Source organism: Protomyctophum parallelum, assembly GCF_964188405.1.
Source record: "Protomyctophum parallelum genome assembly, chromosome: 13".
Classification (NCBI taxonomy): Eukaryota; Metazoa; Chordata; class Actinopteri; order Myctophiformes; family Myctophidae; genus Protomyctophum; species Protomyctophum parallelum.
This window is the reverse complement of record NC_139708.1, coordinates 48227834-48250802: the sequence shown is the minus strand read 5'-3', so window position 1 is coordinate 48250802 and position 22969 is coordinate 48227834. Positions and strand designations below refer to the sequence as shown.

At 43.0% G+C, this 22969-nt stretch overlaps 1 protein-coding gene across 1 annotated transcript in view; it reads left to right on the top strand.

Annotated features, from left to right (window-relative positions):
- LOC310868729 (protein NLRC3-like) overlaps positions 1–22969 on the top strand; it is a gene marked incomplete at both ends in the record, with an annotated part of 171643 nt that overhangs the window by 25745 nt on the left and 122929 nt on the right. The gene's annotated exons all lie outside the window — the stretch shown is intronic.

The following is a 22969-nucleotide window of genomic DNA, read 5'->3' as shown; positions in this document are numbered from 1 at the left end:
TCCGATCAGGTTCAGGTTTATTTGTCATTTGTATAGATACAGAGAGTATACATACAATGAAAATTATTTTGCTCAGTCTTACATACACACAGGACATAAACAAACATCTATAGTGCAAGAAAAGACAAAAAACAAGAAAAGAAAAGTGCAAGTGAAGTGAAGTGCAATACAGTTCAAGGCCAGCTGTTCAGCAGCCTGACTGCCTGGGGGTAAAAACTGTTACTGAGACGGGTGGTATGAGATTTGATGCTCTGGTAGTGTTTTTTGGAAGGGAGTAGTTTGAACAGGGTAGGCCTATTTGCGGGGTGGCTGGTGTCTTCCATGATGTTATGGGCTTTTTTCATACAGCGAGTGGTGTAGAAAAACTGTAGATGTTATGGAGACTGGGTAATTCTGTAGTGCCGATGATTTTAGCTGCTGTTTTAATGGTCCTCTGCAACCTATTGCAATCCTTAGCGGTCGTGTTACCGTACCACACTGTGATACAGCCAGTTAAAGGACCACTTCACCACTTTTCAACCTATCTTCATATAATAGGTCCTCACTAATAATCATGAAAGAAATTGCGCAATTTTCTTCTACTCGGTCTGTGTCTCATAGGAGGGCTGTGGGCAGTTCAGAAACCGTCTTCCAGTGACATCATCGATGGGGAATACAAGCTAATAAAAACTGCAGGCTTTCTAGTCCTGAAAAGATGCAATGTGAAAATGGAAGCCATCGTTCTCACGATAATGAAAATCTAAACATTGTTGTAAAAAATCTTGTTTAAAAAAGATTCTGCCTAATGATGATGTCACTGGAAGACGGTTTCTAAACTGCCCACAGCCCTCCTATGAGACACAGACTGAGTAGAAAAGAATCGTGCCATTTTATCATGATTATTAGTGAGGACCTATTATATGAAGATGGGTTGAAAAGTGGTGAAGTAGTCCTTTAAGACACTTTCAATTATACAGCGATAAAAGTTCACTAGTCCTTTTGTACTTAAGCCAATTTTTTTAATGCATGGTAGACTGGTAGTAAACTGTATACACTCTCTCTCTCTCTCTCTCTCTCTCTCTCTCTCCTGTGTACTATCTCGCCCCTTCCCCCAATTCTCTCTCTCTCTCTCTCTCTCTCTCTCTCTCTCTCTCTCTCTCTCTCTCTCTCTCTCGCTCTCTCGCCCACAAACACGCTGTTAAGTTACCGCAACTAAGGCCTCTTTTCCACTATGGGGTGGAACAAGAACTAGAACTTTCCAGATCCCAGAACTACCAGGAACCTGTGAAGTTCCAGAACCAAGTTCTGTTTCCATATAACCAGAACCCAGAACTTTCAAGAACCTGTTAAGTCTGCCCACCCCCACAACCCCTATTCCCCCACTGCTGAGTAGCTCGGCCGGCAGGGACCCCCCGCCCCCCCCTGGCACGGACGGGGGGGTCCCGGAATACAGAGATATTCATGTTTAAATAATGACTGGTTATTATATTCAACAGTGGTGGAAAGTAGCTGTATGTATATAGTATTGTACTTAAATACATTTCGGCCATTTGAAAATAGACAATCTACTAAAGCTCGATGAGACACGTGAGCTTGTAGATTGTCTATTTTCAAATGTAGGCCTATTTGCTTTATTGTACTTTTTTAAACCAATAATATGAACATATTTTTACATGCCACATGTCACATATGTGACCGGGGACAGTGGTTTAATATACAAGGGATACTTGCATAAACACTCCCCCCATCCACTATGTGACAATGACACATATATTTCCTATACATATAGGCCTACTGTATATGCACATACTGTAGTGTATATGAACATGGATATGGCATATATGCAGCATACATTATATATAGGCTATATTTGCAGATATGGATTTCCTTTCCATGTGGGGAGTGGGAAAACAGTAAAACACCTGTTTTAAATGCATTCGACCAGTTGTTCTCCAACCTTTACCTGTCTACAATATTTTGCTTAAACTGCAAGAGAAACAAATATCTGGTATAGCTCATATGATGCTAAATGATAACCCACCTTTTGAATATAGCATTTAACACGAGTGTGGGTTGCAATTATAGCGCCTCTTGAGCAGATTGAGCAAACTGTGCCATAACATCCAGTCCAGTTGAAATGTCAATATCAAGAAATGTGCAAATACAAATCATTTAACCGTTTACCGTTGTGCTAGTTGAATTTAATTCTTCCAATGTGTAGTATTGTGTACAGCACATTTCTAGTAATGATATGCCTAATGCCTTGCCCTGAAAAAGAAAGAAAATGTCTAGTGTAGTATAATGTAGACACCACTGTCCGTGTATGAAACAATACTCTACTAATCTCCAGTAGCATTATAGCCTCATAATACTGTGCTTCTGTTCTGACAATTTAGAATAGATCATATGGCTCTCTCGCACACACACACACACGGCAAGGCAATTTTATTTATATAGCACCTTTCATACTCAAGGCAATTCAAAGTGCTTTACAGAATAAAAACAAACACAGAGTGCAACAGTGCGCTTTAAAATGAACACAGATTATAATAGATACAATTACATTTAGGGGTGGGTACCGAATCTCGGGACCAAGTATGTACCGAACCGAACGTGCCTGGGTACCGGGTACCCATTACAATAATTCAATTTCGGTTCTCTCTATCGGTTCCCACAAACACGCAGTCACACGATATTTATTTATTTTCTTCCCTTAATAGATGCGCAGGGAACAGAGCTGATCTACAAGCCTACATTGCGTTGCATTAGCGACGAGTTGTGGGCTTGTGGCTTGCAGAGGCGGAGCCATCTCTCTGCATGGAGTCTAGAGACAGTGACACGCGTTGTGCCTGGCACTGAGGCAACATCATTATTAAAGTTTCTTAAAAGTAATTTTCAAGTGAAGTTTATGGGAGGAAACTTTTAAGAGGGGACAGGAATCTTGCGCCTTGTCTGAGTCTTCACTGCATACGTGCGCAGCACGCTGGCTGCGCAGCATTGAATCAACATGAGACAAGGAGAGAAAGCGTTAGTGCACTCACTTCGAGTGTGCATGTGTGTGAGTGTGTGTGTGTGTGTGTGTGTGTGTGTGATCACGGCGTAGGGTCCAGATACCCAGTCTAACTTCGAGAGGTGGCGAAAAAACAACAAAAGATAGCCTACTTTGGGCAGCCCGTGTGCATGCACATTTCTGTTAGTAGCAAACCACAGCATGCAAGCCGCCTTTGTTTTAAATGATCCCCCATTGATGCGCTGCCCCCTCCCCTTCATTAGCGATGCTAATTTACAGTCAATCGTGTGTGTGTTGCTCTCAGATCTCAGACATGCTTTTATTTGTTATTGGTAATAAGAGAAGTAGCCTACAACACTATTGCCCTGGGTAAATACAGAATCGATATTATATAGATACATTTAAAAGAATCACTATATTATCCACAAATGGCTCAATAAAGGAGAAGATGTTATACTATTCATTATACATGTCTTTAGTATACAGTATACACTCTGCTCTGACATGCCATGCAGACTGTGCACCACATGAGACTACATGAGACTATCTTTTTCTTTTCTTCTAGATTTCTGACTTTGTGTTGCAGTGATGTTTATGTTGTGTAGTCTCTCAGGCATATTTGTTGTCATTGTCAGTAGTAGTAAGAGGTAACTGTAGTATCCACAAATGGCTCAACTGTTAAAGGAAAGGATGTTGGTCTATACTATTCATCTGTCTTAAATCAAAGTCTTAAAAATAAAAGCTTTGTGAAAAACAATTGACCTTAAGTTTATACCATTTATTTTTTTACTATATATATTATCCACAAATGGCTCAACTGAATGAGGAGGAAGAGGATGTTACACTATTTATTCATTACATGTCTTAAATTGACATTGAGCTTTTTTGTTAAACATTTGACCTCTTTTATATCATTTTGGAACCAAAATAGGGAACCATTAAGAACCGGAATCGATAAGCAGAACCGGAATCGGTACCGGACTCGAAAAAAACCTAACGATACCCATCCCTAATTACATTACATTACAACAGATACTCCCACCTTTAATAGAAACACAGTTAATTGGGATATGCAATGTTAAATAAATACGTTTTTAAATTTGACTTAAAACGGCTATGGTTGGGGATTTCCTAATGTAACCTGGAATGCTATTCCAGGTTTGTGGTGCATAATGGTGGAATGCTGCTTCACCATGTTTTGTTCCAGCTATCGGGTGAACTATCAGTAGGCCAGCCTCAGATGACCTAAGGGTTCTGGAGGGCTCATATGGCTTCAGCATGTCTGAGATGTAGCTGGGCCCAAAGCCACAAACAGATTTATAGACGAGTAATAACATTTTAAAATCAATTCTCTGGGACACTGGTAGCCAATGTAAGGATTTTAGGATTGGTGTAATATGGTCATATTTTCTAGTTTTTGTCAGGACTCTAGCAGCAGCATTCTGAATTAGTTGGAGTTGACGAAGAGCTTTGTTTGAACACACACACACACACACACACACACACACACACACACACACACACACACACACACACACACACACACACACACACACACACACACACACACACACACACACACACACACACACACACACACACACACACACACACACACGTGTGCGCTTCTCCTCGCTCCAGTCTCCTCAGTGCTCAGAGTGCTGTCACCTCAGCTCGACCAATCGAGAGCGGCAGCGCTGCTGGCCCCGCCCATAGGTTCCCAGAACTCAGGGTCGGTACCTAAAAAAGCAGGGCCGAAAAAAGGTCACTCCAGAGGACCACTATAGTTCCACGCTCACTCCAGAGGGCCACTATAGTTCCACACTCACTCCAGAGCCCACTATAGTTCCATGCTCACTCCAGAGGGCCACTATAGTTCCACGCTCACTCCAGAGGGCCACTATAGTTCCACGCTCACTCCAGAGGGCCATAGTTCCACGCTCACTCCAGAGGGCCACTAAAGTTACACGCTCACTCCAGAGGGCCACTATAGTTCCACACTCACTCCAGAGGCCCACTATAGTTCCACACTCACTCCAGAGGGCCACTATAGTTCCACACTCACTCCAGAGGCCCACTATAGTTCCACACTCACTCCAGAGGCCCACTATAGTTCCACACTCACTCCAGAGGGCCACTATAGTGCATATTACTGTTGTAGCAAAAATAGCTGATCTGCAAGCTCAAAACACGTCGCACTGCGACACGTTTAATTCTTTGTTTGGCCCGAAATATTGTGTTTGTTGTCATGATTTGTCACGTCAAGAGTTGTCTTTGTCCGCAGCATAAACGTCTCTAATAATAATGGACGGACATGCCCACGTGAACTTTACCACTGGAATTGAAACATTAAGAGACTATTTAATCAACTTTCCCGAATCCCGAGGCTGTCCCATTCATCACAGCCATGTAGGCTACAGGCGGCAGGCACAACTATTATGTTAGTGGCAGCCCTGCTACACCCTCCAGTATTTGAATAGCTCCGTTTGGAATGAATGGTTATGGATATGGACATATCAACATGTAACGTGATTTTCAACATGCAACCTGCGAGGCTACATTATGTGTATTCATTGCCTCAGGTCTGCTGCAACTGAGCCACGTTGAGGGGTTCAGTCCGAAGTGGTATTTACGGTGGGGGGGAGGCTTGGGGTAGCACCAAGGGGGGGGGGGGCTGTCAATCTCGCCTCAGGGCCCGTGGAACGCTGTGTTTCACTCTCATAGTTACAGACCCGTAAGGGTCCATTTGGTTCCATGTGTTACACTCTCATAGTTACAGACCCGTAAGGGTCCATTTGGTTCCATGTGTTACACTCTCATAGTTACAGACCCATAAGGGTCCATTTGGTTCCATGTGTTACACTCTCATAGTCACAGACCCATAAGGGTCCATTTGGTTCCATGTGTTTCACTCTCATAGTTACAGACCCGTAAGGGTCCATTTGGTTCCATGTGTTACACTCTCATAGGCCCCTTTTCCACTATGGGGTGGAACCAGAACTATCCAGAACCTGAACCTATTTTTTTTAGTTCTGGGTTTGTTTCCACAGCGCACAACGCGGTACGGCACGGTTTCAGACCAGGTTCTCAGAACCTTTTTTCGGCCCTGCTTTTGAGGTAGTACTAACGCTGAGTTCTGGGAACCTATGGGCGGGGCCAGCAGCGCTGCTGCTCTCGATTGGTCGAGCTGAGGTGACAGCACTCTGAGCATCTGAGGAGACCGGAGCGAGGAGAAGCGCACACAACACAACAGCGCACATTTTAAACTCCTAAGTGCGACACAGCGACAGCGGACACACAGAAAAATAACCTGGAAAAGCACACAGAAACACTATGGCCACGAGAGAGGGAGAGACAGAGCTTGTGTGTGCGTGAGGGAGAGAGAGAGAGAGCCATAAAGCTGTCGCGACGAGTTGTTTGCTTGCAGTTGTTGTTCTACACTACAGCTAACAGCTAGGCTAACTGCAGATGTGTGTGTGTGTGTGTATGTGTTTGCGTTTGCGTGCGTGTATGTGTTTGCGTGCGTGTGCTCGCGCGCGAGAGCGCCATATAATCTATTCTAAATTGCCAGAACAGAATTTTCTTTCTTTTTCAGGGCAAGGCATTAGGCATATCATTACTAGAAATGTGCTACAATACAGTACAATACAGTACACAATACTACACATTGGAAGAATTAAATTCAACTAGCACAACGGTTAAATGATTTGTATTTGCACATTTCTTGATATTGACATTACAACTGGACTGGATGTTATGGCACAATTTGCTCAATCTGCTCAAGAGGCACTATATTTGCAACCCACACAATGTTAAATGCTATATTCAAAAGGTGGGTTATCATTTATCATCATATGAGCTATAGCCCATATGAGATATATTTTTCTCTTGCAGTTTAAGCAAAATATTGTAGACAGGTAAAGAACAACTGGTCGAATGCATTTAAAACGGGTGTTTTACTGTTGTCCCACTCCCCACATGGAAAGGAAATCCATATCGGCAAATATAGCCTATATATAATGTATTCTGCATATATCCATGTTCATATAAACTACAGTATGTGCATATACAGTATATCTATTATGTATAAGAAATATATGTGACAGCTGTGGCATGTGGCTGCCACAGCTGTGGCACATGTGGCATATAAAAATATGTTCATATTATTGGTTTAAAAAAGTACAATAAAGCAAATAAATTTGAAAATAGACAATCTACAAGCTCACGTGTCTCATCGAGCTTGTAGTTTGTCTATTTTCAAATGGCCGAAATGTATTTAAGTAGAATACTATATACATAGCTACTTTCCACCACTGTTGAATAATAACCAGTCATTATTTAAACATGAATATCTCTGTATTCCGGGACCCCCCCGGCCGTGCCAAGGGGGAGGGGGCCCTGCCGGCCAAGCTAGCAGTGGGGGAATAGGGGGGGGGGGGGGCAGACTTAACAGGTTCTGGGTTCTGGTTATATGGAAACGGAAGCAGAACTTGGTTCTGGAACTACACATGGTTCTTGGTAGTTCTGGGTCCTGGAAAGTTCTGGTTCTGGTTCTGGTTCCACCACATAGTGGAAAAGGGGCCATAGTTACAGACCCATAAGGGTCCATTTGGTTCCATGTGTTTCACTCTCATAGTTACAGACCCGTAAGGGTCCATTTGGTTCCATGTGTTTCACTCTCATAGTTACAGACCCGTAAGGGTCCATTTGGTTCCATGTGTTACACTCTCATAGTTACAGACCAATAAGGGTCCATTTGGTTCCATGTGTTACACTCTCAGAGTCACAGACCCATAAGGGTCCATTTGGTTCCATGTGTTTCACTCTCATAGTTACAGACCCGTAAGGGTCAATTTGGTTCCATGTGTTTCACTCTCATAGTTACAGACCCATAAGGGTCCATTTGGTTCCATGTGTTACACTCTCAGAGTCACAGACCCATAAGGGTCCATTTGGTTCCATGTGTTTCACTCTCATAGTTACAGACCCGTAAGGGTCAATTTGGTTCCATGTGTTTCACTCTCATAGTTACAGACCCATAAGGGTCCATTTGGTTCCATGTGTTTCACTCTCATAGTTACAGACCCGTAAGGGTCCATTTGGTTCCATGTGTTACACTCTCATAGTTACAGACCCATAAGGGTCCATTTGGTTCCATGTGTTACACTCTCATAGTCACAGACCCATAAGGGTCCATTTGGTTCCATGTGTTTCACTCTCATAGTTACAGACCCGTAAGGGTCCATTTGGTTCCATGTGTTACACTCTCATAGTCACAGACCCATAAGGGTCCATTTGGTTCCATGTGTTTCACTCTCATAGTTACAGACCCGTAAGGGTCCATTTGGTTCCATTTGTACACTCTCATAGTTACAGACCCAAAGGCAGAGACGTGCTGGCCATTGGGAAATTCGGGACAACTCCTGAACGGCTCCCGAAAAGAAAAAAAACTCCAGAAAAAAAAATAGCCATCCTGGCTGGCTGCAACCTGTCAGTGTCACACACAGTACACAGTACACACTCCACACGGCCGGCCGACTAATTAACTATAGCCTACAGCCTACAGCTGTGGGTAGATACCATAGAGTATGGTAGATGCACGTGTTTAGGCTTCGTAGTACTGTGGTGTCAGCCGTGTGACGTCACGTGTCGCGCAACATGCAGAGAGACAGCGCGCTGCTGACCTCACAATGGCCTTTTCCCATGGTTGTCTCATCACTTGGTTTGATCAAGCTAGAATTTCTGGAATTTGTTTCCTGAGCTACAAAAAAAATCCCTTTTGTGTAAAACAATGCAGCACTGTCTTCTGTTGCAGGTATAAACATGACATCCATGGATAATGATTTTAGGTCACTGTAGGACTAAAGTTACCTAAAATGCGCTCACACACCCTTGATTCGTCTGTGTTTCGTTTCGCTATGACTTGACTTTGTTATTACAGTAGATCACATTACACATAATGGATCAGGGATGTGTATTCAGTTTATTCATATTTGATATGTGAATAAATTTGCTATCTTCATATAATAGGTCCTCACTAATAATCATGAAAGAAATTGCGCAATTTTCTTCTACTCGGTCTGTGTCTCATAGGAGGGCTGTGGGCAGTTCAGAAACCGTCTTCCAGTGACATCATCGATGGGGAATACAAGCTAATAAAAACTGCAGGCTTTCTAGTCCTGAAAAGATGCAATGTGAAAATGGAAACCATCGTTCTCACGATAATGAAAATCTAAACATTGTTGTAAAAAAATCTTGTTTAAAAAAGATTCTGCCTAATGATGATGTCACTGGAAGACGGTTTCTAAACTGCCCACAGCCCTCCTATGAGACACAGACTGAGTAGAAAAGAATCGTGCCATTTTATCATGATTATTAGTGAGGACCTATTATATGAAGATGGGTTGAAAAGTGGTGAAGTAGTCCTTTAAGACACTTTCAATTATACAGCGATAAAAGTTCACTAGTCCTTTTGTACTTAAGCCAATTTATTTTAATGCATGGTAGACTGGTAGTAAACTGTATACACTCTCTCTCTATCTCTCTCTCTCTCTCTCTCTCTCTCTCTCTCTCTCTCTCTCTCTCTCCTGTGTACTATCTCGCCCCTTCCCCCAATTCTCTCTCTCTCTCTCTCTCTCTCTCTCTCTCTCTCTCTCTCTCTCTCTCTCTCTCTCTCTCTCTCTCGCCCACAAACACGCTGTTAAGTTACCGCAACTAAGGCCTCTTTTCCACTATGGGGTGGAACAAGAACTAGAACTTTCCAGATCCCAGAACTACCAGGAACCTGTGAAGTTCCAGAACCAAGTTCTGTTTCCATATAACCAGAACCCAGAACTTTCAAGAACCTGTTAAGTCTGCCCACCCCCACAACCCCTATTCCCCCACTGCTGAGTAGCTTGGCCGGCAGGGACCCCCCCCCCCCCCCCCCCCATCCTTGGCACGGCCGGGGGGGTCCCGGAATACAGAGATATTCATGTTTAAATAATGACTGGTTATTATATTCAACAGTGGTGGAAAGTAGCTGTATGTATATAGTATTGTACTTAAATACATTTCGGCCATTTGAAAATAGACAATCTACAAGCTCGATGAGACACGTGAGCTTGTAGATTGTCTATTTTCAAATGTAGGCCTATTTGCTTTATTGTACTTTTTTAAACCAATAATATGAACATATTTTTATATGCCACATGTCACATATGTGACCGGGGACAGTGGTTTAATATACAAGGGATACTTGCATAAACACTCCCCCCATCCACTATGTGACAATGACACATATATTTCCTATACATAATACATATATGCCTACTGTATATGCACATACTGTAGTGTATACGGTATGAACATGGATATGGCATATATGCAGCATACATTATAATAGGCTATATTTGCAGATATGGATTTCCTTTCCATGTGGGGAGTGGGAAAACGGTAAAACACCTGTTTTAAATGCATTCGACCAGTTGTTCTCCAACCTTTACCTGTCTACAATATTTTGCTTAAACTGCAAGAGAAACAAATATCTGGTATAGCTCATATGATGCTAAATGATAACCCACCTTTTGAATATAGCATTTAACACGAGTGTGGGTTGCAATTATAGCGCCTCTTGAGCAGATTGAGCAAACTGTGCCATAACATCCAGTCCAGTTGAAATGTCAATATCAAGAAATGTGCAAATACAAATCATTTAACCGTTTACCGTTGTGCTAGTTGAATGTAATTCTTCCAATGTGTAGTATTGTGTACAGCACATTTCTAGTAATGATATGCCTAATGCCTTGCCCTGAAAAAGAAGGAAAATGTCTAGTGTAGTATAGTGTAGACACCACTGTCCGTGTATGAAACAATACTCTACTAATCTCCAGTAGCATTATAGCCTCATAATACTGTGCTTCTGTTCTGACAATTTAGAATAGATCATATGGCTCTCTCGCACACACACACACACACACACACACACACACACACACACACACACACACACACACACACACACACACACACACACACACACACACACACACACACACACACACACACACACACACACACACACGGCAAGGCAATTTTATTTATATAGCACCTTTCATACTCAAGGCAATTCAAAGTGCTTTACAGAATTAAAACAAACACAGAGTGCAACAGTGCGCTTTAAAATGAACACAGATTATAATAGATACATTACATTACATTACAACAGATACTCCCACCTTTAATAGAAACACAGTTAATTGGGATATGCAATGTTAAATAAATACGTTTTTAAATTTGACTTAAAAACGGCTATGGTTGGGGATTTCCTAATGTAACCTGGAATGCTATTCCAGGTTTGTGGTGCATAATGGTGGAATGCTGCTTCACCATGTTTTGTTCCAGCTATCGGGTGAACTATCAGTAGGCCAGCCTCAGATGACCTAAGGGTTCTGGAGGGCTCATATGGCTTCAGCATGTCTGAGATGTAGCTGGGCCCAAAGCCACAAACAGATTTATAGACGAGTAATAACATTTTAAAATCAATTATCTGGGACACTGGTAGCCAATGTAAGGATTTTAGGATTGGTGTAATATGGTCATATTTTCTAGTTTTTGTCAGGACTCTAGCAGCAGCATTCTGAATTAGTTGGAGTTGACGAAGAGCTTTGTTTGAAACACACACACACACACACACACACACACACACACACACACACACACACACACACACACACACACACACACACACACACATGTGCGCTTCTCCTCGCTCCGGTCTCCTCAGTGCTCAGAGTGCTGTCACCTCAGCTCGACCAATCGAGAGCGGCAGCGCTGCTGGCCCCGCCCATAGGTTCCCAGAACTCAGGGTCGGTACCTCAAAAAGCAGGGCCGAAAAAAGGTCACTCCAGAGGACCACTATAGTTCCACGCTCACTCCAGAGGGCCACTATAGTTCCACACTCACTCCAGAGCCCACTAGTTCCATGCTCACTCCAGAGGGCCACTATAGTTCCACGCTCACTCCAGAGGGCCATAGTTCCACGCTCACTCCAGAGGGCCACTAAAGTTACACGCTCACTCCAGAGGGCCACTATAGTTCCACACTCACTCCAGAGGCCCACTATAGTTCCATACTCACTCCAGAGGCCCACTATAGTTCCACACTCACTCCAGAGGGCCACTATAGTGCATATTACTGTTGTAGAAAAAATAGCTGATCTGCAAGCTCAAAACACGTCGCACTGCGACACGTTTTGAGCTTGTAGATCAGCTATTTTTGCTATATTTTAACTAAAATATTAATATTAGGTTAATATCAACTGGTGGCCCGGCTGGGGGCCACATGAGGCCCCCACCTTCACTTAATGTGGCCCTCAGGTTAATATCAGAATACTGAAAAATGATTGATCTCAGATAATTACTAAATGTTATTGTCCTTTTTTATGTCCATTATATTTGTTTTTAGTTCATAAAGTTAACATAACTATAAAATAATCAAAATAAAATAAAAGGTTCTGAGAACCTGGTCTGAAACCGTGCCGTACCGCGCTGTGCGCTGTGGAAACAAACCCAGAACTAAAAAAATATATAGGTTCAGGTTCTGGAAAGTTCTGGTTCCACCTTGCTAGTGCAAAAGGGGCCTAAGACTACATTTCCTGTCAATAATATGCAGTGTTAAAGGGAGACGCTGTATAGAGCGTCGCAGTCCCTTCCCCTTTCATGACGACGCCAGGCCCAGGAAATGAATCGCAATGCATTGTTCCTCATAGACATTTCAAGAAGTATTTATTTAAAGACCTTTTAAGCGTTGTACGAAGCCAACTCGAGTCGTGACTCGAGTTGACGACACACACAATATTTTGGACAAGACAAATAATTACATAGAAGAAAAACAACAAAAAAAGTGTTGTAACCTGCCGTTTAATTCTTTGTTTGGCCCGAAATATTGTGTTTGTTGTCATGATTTGTCACGTCAAGAGTTGTCTTTGTCCGCAGCATAAACGTCTCTAATAATAATGGACGGACATGCCCACGTGAACTTTACCACTGGAATTGAAACATTAAGAGACTATTTAATCAACTTTCCCGAATCCCGAGGCTGTCCCATTCATCACAGCCATGTAGGCTACAGACGGCAGGCACAACTATTATGTTAGTGGCAGCCCTGCTACACCCTCCAGTATTTGAATAGCTCCGTTTGGAATGAATGGTTATGGATATGGACATTTCAACATGTAACGTGATTTTCAACATGCAACCTGCGAGGCTACATTATGTGTATTCATTGCCTCAGGTCTGCTGCAACTGAGCCACGTTAGGGCCCGTGGAACACTGTGTTTCACTCTCATAGTCACAGACCCGTAAGGGTCCATTTGGTTCCATGTGTTACACTCTCTTAGGCCCCTTTTCCACTATGGGGTGGAACCAGAACCAGAACTTTCCAGGACCCAGAACTACCAAGAACCATGTGTAGTTCCAGAACCAAGTTCTGCTTCCGTTTCCATATAACCAGAACCCAGAACCTGTTAAGTCTGCCCCCCCCCCCCCCCCCTATTCCCCCACTGCTGAGTAGCTTGGCCGGCAGGGCCCCCTCCCCCTTGGCACGGCCGGGGGGGTCCCGGAATACAGAGATATTCATGTTTAAATAATGACTGGTTATTATTCAACAGTGGTGGAAAGTAGCTGTATATAGTATTCTACTTAAATACATTTCGGCCATTTGAAAATAGACAAACTACAAGCTCGATGAGACACGTGAGCTTGTAGATTGTCTATTTTCAAATTTATTTGCTTTATTGTACTTTTTTAAACCAATAATATGAACATATTTTTATATGCCACATGTGCCACAGCTGTGGCAGCCACATGCCACAGCTGTCACATATATTTCTTATACATAATAGATATACTGTATATGCACATACTGTAGTTTATATGAACATGGATATATGCAGAATACATTATATATAGGCTATATTTGCCGATATGGATTTCCTTTCCATGTGGGGAGTGGGACAACAGTAAAACACCCGTTTTAAATGCATTCGACCAGTTGTTCTTTACCTGTCTACAATATTTTGCTTAAACTGCAAGAGAAAAATATATCTCATATGGGCTATAGCTCATATGATGATAAATGATAACCCACCTTTTGAATATAGCATTTAACATTGTGTGGGTTGCAAATATTAAAATATAGTGCCTCTTGAGCAGATTGAGCAAATTGTGCCATAACATCCAGTCCAGTTGTAATGTCAATATCAAGAAATGTGCAAATACAAATCATTTAACCGTTGTGCTAGTTGAATTTAATTCTTCCAATGTGTAGTATTGTGTACTGTATTGTACTGTATTGTAGCACATTTCTAGTAATGATATGCCTAATGCCTTGCCCTGAAAAAGAAAGAAAATTCTGTTCTGGCAATTTAGAATAGATTATATGGCGCTCTCGCGCGCGAGCACACGCACGCAAACACATACACACACACACACACATCTGCAGTTAGCCTAGCTGTTAGCTGTAGTGTAGAACAACAACTGCAAGCAAACAACTCGTCGCGACAGCTTTATGGCTCTCTCTCTCTCTCCCTCACGCACACACAAGCTCTGTCTCTCCCTCTCTCGTGGCCATAGTGTTTCTGTGTGCTTTTCCAGGTTATTTTTCTGTGTGTCCGCTGTCGCTGTGTCGCACTTAGGAGTTTAAAATGTGCGCTGTTGTGTTGTGTGCGCTTCTCCTCGCTCCGGTCTCCTCAGATGCTCAGAGTGCTGTCACCTCAGCTCGACCAATCGAGAGCAGCAGCGCTGCTGGCCCCGCCCATAGGTTCCCAGAACTCAGCGTTAGTACTACCTCAAAAGCAGGGCCGAAAAAAGGTTCTGAGAACCTGGTCTGAAACCGTGCCGTACCGCGCTGTGCGCTGTGGAAACAAACCCAGAACTAAAAAAAATAGGTTCAGGTTCTGGATAGTTCTGGTTCCACCCCATAGTGGAAAAGGGGCCATAGTTACAGACCCATAAGGGTCCATTTGGTTCCATGTGTTACACTCTCATAGTTACAGACCCATAAGGGTCCATTTGGTTCCATGTGTTACACTCTCATAGTCACAGACCCATAAGGGTCCATTTGGTTCCATGTGTTACACTCTCATAGTTACAGACCCATAAGGGTCCATTTGGTTCCATGTGTTACACTCTCATAGTCACAGACCCATAAGGGTCCATTTGGTTCCATGTGTTTCACTCTCATAGTTACAGACCCAAAGGCAGAGACGTGCTCCCGAACGGCTCCCGAAAGAAAAAAAACTCCCGAAAAAAAATAGCCATCCTGGCTGGCTGCAACCTGTCAGTGTCACACACACTGACACACAGTACACAGTACACACTCCACACGGCCGGCCGACTAATTAACTATAGCCTACAGCCTACAGCTGTGGGTAGATACCATAGAGTATGGTAGATGCACGTGTTTAGGCTTCGTAGTACTGTGGTGTCAGCCGTGTGACGTCACGTGTCGCGCAACATGCAGAGAGACAGCGCGCTGCTGACCTCACAATGGCCTTTTCCCATGGTTGTCTCATCACTTGGTTTGATCAAGCTAGAATTTCTGGAATTTGTTTCCTGAGCTACAAAAAAAATCCCTTTTGTGTAAAACAATGCAGCACTGTCTTCTGTTGCAGGTATAAACATGACATCCATGGATAATGATTTTAGGTCACTGTAGGACTAAAGTTACCTAAAATGCGCTCACACACCCTTGATTCGTCTGTGTTTCGTTTCGCTATGACTTGACTTTGTTATTACAGTAGATCACATTACACATAATGGATCAGGGATGTGTATTCAGTTTATTCATATTTGATATGTGAATAAATTTGCTATCTTCATATAATAGGTCCTCACTAATAATCATGAAAGAAATTGCGCAATTTTCTTCTACTCGGTCTGTGTCTCATAGGAGGGCTGTGGGCAGTTCAGAAACCGTCTTCCAGTGACATCATCGATGGGGAATACAAGCTAATAAAAACTGCAGGCTTTCTAGTCCTGAAAAGATGCAATGTGAAAATGGAAGCCATCGTTCTCACGATAATGAAAATCTAAACATTGTTGTAAAAAAATCTTGTTTAAAAAAGATTCTGCCTAATGATGATGTCACTGGAAGACGGTTTCTAAACTGCCCACAGCCCTCCTATGAGACACAGACTGAGTAGAAAAGAATCGTGCCATTTTATCATGATTATTAGTGAGGACCTATTATATGAAGATGGGTTGAAAAGTGGTGAAGTAGTCCTTTAAGACACTTTCAATTATACAGCGATAAAAGTTCACTAGTCCTTTTGTACTTAAGCCAATTTTTTTAATGCATGACTGGTAGTAAACTGTATACACTCTCTCTCTATCTCTCTCTCTCTCTCTCTCTCTCTCTCTCTCTCTCTCTCCTGTGTACTATCTCGCCCCTTCCCCCAATTCTCTCTCTCTCTCTCTCTCTCTCTCTCTCTCTCTCTCTCTCGCCCACAAACACGCTGTTAAGTTACCGCAACTAAGGCCTCTTTTCCACTATGGGGTGGAACAAGAACTAGAACTTTCCAGATCCCAGAACTACCAGGAACCTGTGAAGTTCCAGAACCAAGTTCTGTTTCCATAACCAGAACCCAGAACTTTCAAGAACCTGTTAAGTCTGCCCACCCCCACAACCCCTATTCCCCCACTGCTGAGTAGCTCGGCCGGCAGGGACCCCCCGCCCCCCCCCTGGCACGGCCGGGGGGGGGTCCCGGAATACAGAGATATTCATGTTTAAATAATGACTGGTTATTATATTCAACAGTGGTGGAAAGTAGCTGTATGTATATAGTATTGTACTTAAATACATTTCGGCCATTTGAAAATAGACAATCTACAAGCTCGATGAGACACGTGAGCTTGTAGATTGTCTATTTTCAAATGTAGGCCTATTTGCTTTATTGTACTTTTTTAAACCAATAATATGAACATATTTTTATATGCCACATGTCACATATGTGACCGGGGACAGTGGTTTAATATACAAGGGATACTTGCATAAACACTCCCCCCATCCACTATGTGACAATGACACATATATTTCCTATACATAATACATATAGGCCTACTGTATATGCACATACTGTAGTGTATATGAACATGGATATGGCATATATGCAGCATACATTATATATAGGCTATATTTGCAGATATGGATTTCCTTTCCATGTGGGGAGTGGGAAAACAGTAAAACACCTGTTTTAAATGCATTCGACCAGTTGTTCTCCAACCTTTACCTGTCTACAATATTTTGCTTAAACTGCAAGAGAAACAAATATCTGGTATAGCTCATATGATGCTAAATGATAACCCACCTTTTGAATATAGCATTTAACACGAGTGTGGGTTGCAATTATAGCGCCTCTTGAGCAGATTGAGCAAACTGTGCCATAACATCCAGTCCAGTTGAAATGTCAATATCAAGAAATGTGCAAATACAAATCATTTAACCGTTTACTGTTGTGCTAGTTGAATTTAATTCTTCCAATGTGTAGTATTGTGTACAGCACATTTCTAGTAATGATATGCCTAATGCCTTGCCCTGAAAAAGAAAGAAAATGTCTAGTGTAGTATAGTGTAGACACCACTGTCCGTGTATGAAACAATACTCAGTACACAGTAGCATTATAGCCTCATAATACTGTGCTTCTGTTCTGACAATTTAGAATAGATCATATGGCTCTCTCGCACACACACACACACACACACACACACACACACACACACACACACACACACACACACACACACACACACACACACACACACACACACACACGGCAAGGCAATTTTATTTATATAGCACCTTTCATACTCAAGGCAATTCAAAGTGCTTTACAGAATTAAAACAAACACAGAGTGCAACAGTGCGCTTTAAAATGAATACAGATTATAATAGATACAATTACATTACATTACAACAGATACTCCCACCTTTAATAGAAACACAGTTAATTGGGATATGCAATGGTAAATAAATACGTTTTTAAATTTGACTTAAAAACGGCTATGATTGGGGATTTCCTAATGTAACCTGGAATGCTATTCCAGGTTTGTGGTGCATAATGGTGGAATGCTGCTTCACCATGTTTTGTTCCAGCTATCGGGTGAACTATCAGTAGGCCAGCCTCAGATGACCTAAGGGTTCTGGAGGGCTCATATGGCTTCAGCATGTCTGAGATGTAGCTGGGCCCAAAGCCACAAACAGATTTATAGACAAGTAATAACATTTTAAAATCAATTCTCTGGGACACTGGTAGCCAATGTAAGGATTTTAGGATTGGTGTAATAATTATGGTCATATTTTCTAGTTTTTGTCAGGACTCTAGCAGCAGCATTCTGAATTAGTTGGAGTTGACGAAGAGCTTTGTTTGAAACACACACACACACGGTGTTGTGCGGTGTTGTGTTGTGTTGTGTTGTGTTGTGTTGTGTTGTCTTGTGTTGTCTTGTGTTGTGTGCGCTTCTCCTCGCTCCGGTCTCCTCAGTGCTCAGAGTGCTGTCACCTCAGCTCGACCAATCGAGAGCGGCAGCGCTGCTGGCCCCGCCCATAGGTTCCCAGAACTCAGGGTCGGTACCTCAAAAAGCAGGGCCGAAAAAAGGTCACTCCAGAGGACCACTATAGTTCCACGCTCACTCCAGAGGGCCACTATAGTTCCACACTCACTCCAGAGCCCACTAGTTCCATGCTCACTCCAGAGGGCCACTATAGTTCCACGCTCACTCCAGAGGGCCATAGTTCCACGCTCACTCCAGAGGGCCACTAAAGTTACACGCTCACTCCAGAGGGCCACTATAGTTCCACACTCACTCCAGAGGCCCACTATAGTTCCACACTCACTCCAGAGGCCCACTATAGTTCCACACTCACTCCAGAGGGCCACTATAGTGCATATTACTGTTGTAGAAAAAATAGCTGATCTGCAAGCTCAAAACACGTCGCACTGCGACACGTTTTGAGCTTGTAGATCAGCTATTTTTGCTATATTTTAACTAAAATATTAATATTAGGTTAATATCAACTGGTGGCCCGGCTGGGGGCCACATGAGGCCCCCACCTTCACTTAATGTGGCCCTCAGGTTAATATCAGAATACTGAAAAATGATTGATCTCAGATAATTACTAAATGTTATTGTCCTTTTTTATGTCCATTATATTTGTTTTTAGTTCATAAAGTTAACATAACTATAAAATAATCAAAATAAAATAAAAGGTTCAGGTTCAGGTTCTGGAAAGTTCTGGTTCCACCTTGCTAGTGGAAAAGGGGCCTAAAACTACATTTCCTGTCAATAATATGCAGTGTTAAACCAAAGGGAGACGCTGTATAGAGCGTCGCAGTCCCTTCCCCTTTCATGACGACGCCAGGCCCAGGAAATGAATCGCAAAGCATTGTTCCTCATAGACATTTCAAGAAGTATTTATTTAAAGACCTTTTAAGCGTTGTACGAAGCCAACTCGAGTCGTGACTCGAGTTGACGACACACACACTATTTTGGACAAAACAAATAATTACATAGAAGAAAAACAACAAAAAAAGTGTTGTAACCTGCCGTTTAATTCTTTGTTTGGCCCGAAATATTGTGTTTGTTGTCATGATTTGTCACGTCAAGAGTTGTCTTTGTCCGCAGCATAAACATCTCTAATAATAATGGACGGACATGCCCACGTGAACTTTACCACTGGAATTGAAACATTAAGAGACTATTTAATCAACTTTCCCGAATCCCGAGGCTGTCCCATTCATCACAGCCATGTAGGCTACAGACGGCAGGCACAACTATTATGTTAGTGGCAGCCCTGCTACACCCTCCAGTATTTGAATAGCTCCGTTGGAATGAATGGTTATGGATATGGATATGGACATTTCAACATGTAACGTGATTTTCAACATGCAACCTGCGAGGCTACATTATGTGTATTCATTGCCTCAGGTCTGCTGCAACTGAGCCACGTTGAGGGGTTCAGTCCGAAGTGGTATTAATGGTGGAGGGGGGGGGGGGGGGGGGGCTTGGGGTCGCACCAAGGGGGGGGGGGGGGGGGGGCTGTCAATCTCGCCTCAGGGCCCGTGGAACACTGTGTTTCACTCTCATAGTCACAGACCCGTAAGGGTCCATTTGGTTCCATGTGTTACACTCTCATAGTTACAGACCCATAAGGGTCCATTTGGTTCCATGTGTTACACTCTCATAGTTACAGACCCATAAGGGTCCATTTGGTTCCATGTGTTACACTCTCATAGTTACAGACCCATAAGGGTCCATTTGGTTCCATGTGTTACACTCTCATAGTCACAGACCCATAAGGGTCCATTTGGTTCCATGTGTTACACTCTCATAGTCACAGACCCATAAGGGTCCATTTGGTTCCATGTGTTACACTCTCATAGTCACAGACCCATAAGGGTCCATTTGGTTCCATGTGTTACACTCTCATAGTTACAGACCCATAAGGGTCCATTTGGTTCCATGTGTTACACTCTCATAGTTACAGACCCATAAGGGTCCATTTGGTTCCATGTGTTTCACTCTCATAGTTACAGACCCATAAGGGTCCATTTGGTTCCATGTGTTTCACTCTCATAGTTACAGACCCGTAAGGGTCCATTTGGTTCCATTTGTACACTCTCATAGTTACAGACCCAAAGGCAGAGACGTGCTCCCGAACGGCTCCCGAAAAAAAAAAACTCCCGAAAAAAAAAATAGCCATCCTGGCTGGCTGCAGCCTGTCAGTGTCACACACACTGACACACAGTACACAGTACACACTCCACACGGCCGGCCGACTAATTAACTATAGCCTACAGCTGTGGGTAGATACCATAGAGTATGGTAGATGCACGTGTTTAGGCTTCGTAGTACTGTGGTGTCAGCCGTGTGACGTCACGTGTCGCGCAACATGCAGAGAGACAGCGCGCTGCTGACCTCACAATGGCCTTTTCCCATGGTTGTCTCATCACTTGGTTTGATCAAGCTAGAATTTCTGGAATTTGTTTCCTGAGCTACAAAAAAAATCCCTTTTGTGTAAAACAATGCAGCACTGTCTTCTGTTGCAGGTATAAACATGACATCCATGGATAATGATTTTAGGTCACTGTAGGACTAAAGTTACCTAAAATGCGCTCACACACCCTTGATTCGTCTGTGTTTCGTTTCGCTATGACTTGACTTTGTTATTACAGTAGATCACATTACACATAATGGATCAGGGATGTGTATTCAGTTTATTCATATTTGATATGTGAATACATTTGCTGTATGTATTCCTAATATCAAAACCAAGTCCAAGTAGAAGGTGTGTGTGTGTGTGTGTGTGTGTGTGTGTGTGTGTGTGTGTGTGTGTGTGTGTGTGTGTGTGTGTGTGTGTGTGTGTGTGTGTGTGTGTGTGTGTGAGATTTAAGTACTGGTTTATAATAAATACATTTTATCATTATTATTATTATCAGCAGCAGCAGCAGCTCAAAAAGACAAAGACAGTGTTGTACTGGTCGACCCCAGTCATGATGGTGGTGACAGTGAGGAGGTGGTTGACTTGGAGGAGGAGAACGGTGCAGCATTTGTATTATATTGCTTTCTTTTTGTTATTGTATTAGAATGTATAGCACAATGCTACTTGCAGTACAGTATCCGAGTGTGAACTGTGCAAAAAGTTAAATATAACCAATATTTGATTGAACCAATCATACTTGTTTTCACCTTAAAATGGAGTGTGATTAGTGATTTTCCCATGGTTGTCTCATCACTTGGTTTGATGAATCTAGAATTTCTGGACTTTGTGTCCTGAGCTACTAAAAAAATCCCTTTTGTGAAAAACAGCACTGTCTTCTGTGGCAGGTATAAACATGACATCCACGGACAATGATTTTAGGTCACTGTAGGACCTAAAGTTACCTAAAATGCGCTCACACACCCTTGATTCGTCTGTGTTTCGTTTCGCCTAGAGGGCCTCCGCACCTCCACTTCCCGGGCTGAATTATGGGCCCAGCACATCCCTGCCCAAAGGGTCCATTTGGTTCCATTTGTACACTCTCATAGTTACAGACCCATAAGGGTCAATTTGGTTCCATGTGTTTCACTCTCATATAGTCACAGACCAATAAGGGTCCATTTGGTTCCATGTGTTACACTCTCAGAGTCACAGACCCGTAAGGGTCCATTTGGTTCCATGTGTTACACTCTCAGAGTCACAGACCCATAAGGGTCCATTTGGTTCCACTATAGTTCCACACTCACTCCAGAGGGCCACTATAGTTCCACACTCACTCCAGAGGGCCACTATAGTTCCACACTCACTCCAGAGGGCCACTATAGTTCCACGCTCACTCCAGAGGGCCACTTTAGTTCCATGCTCACTCCAGAGGGCCACTAAAGTTCCACACTCACTCCAGAGGGCCACTATAGTTCCATGCTCACTCCAGAGGGCCACTTTAGTTCCACGCTCACTCCAGAGGGCCACTATAGTTCCACACTCACTCCAGAGGGCCACTATAGTTCCACACTCACTCCAGAGGGCCACTATAGTTCCACGCTCACTCCAGAGGGCCACTTTAGTTCCACGCTCACTCCAGAGGGCCACTAAAGTTCCACACTCACTCCAGAGGCCCACTATAGTTCCACACTCACTCCAGAGGGCCACTATAGTTCCACACTCACTCCAGAGGGCCACTATAGTTCCACACTCACACCAGAGGGCCACTATAGTTCCACACTCACTCCAGAGGGCCACTATAGTGCATATTACTGTTGTAGCAAAAATAGCTGATCTGCAAGCTCAAAAAACACGTCGCACGACACGTTTTGAGCTTGTAGATCAGCTATTTTTGCTATATTTTAACTGAAATATTAATATTAGGTTAATATCAACTGGTGGCCCGGCTGGGGGCCACATGAGGCCCCCACCTTCACTTAATGTGGCCCTCAGGTTAATATCAGAATACTGAGAAATGATTGA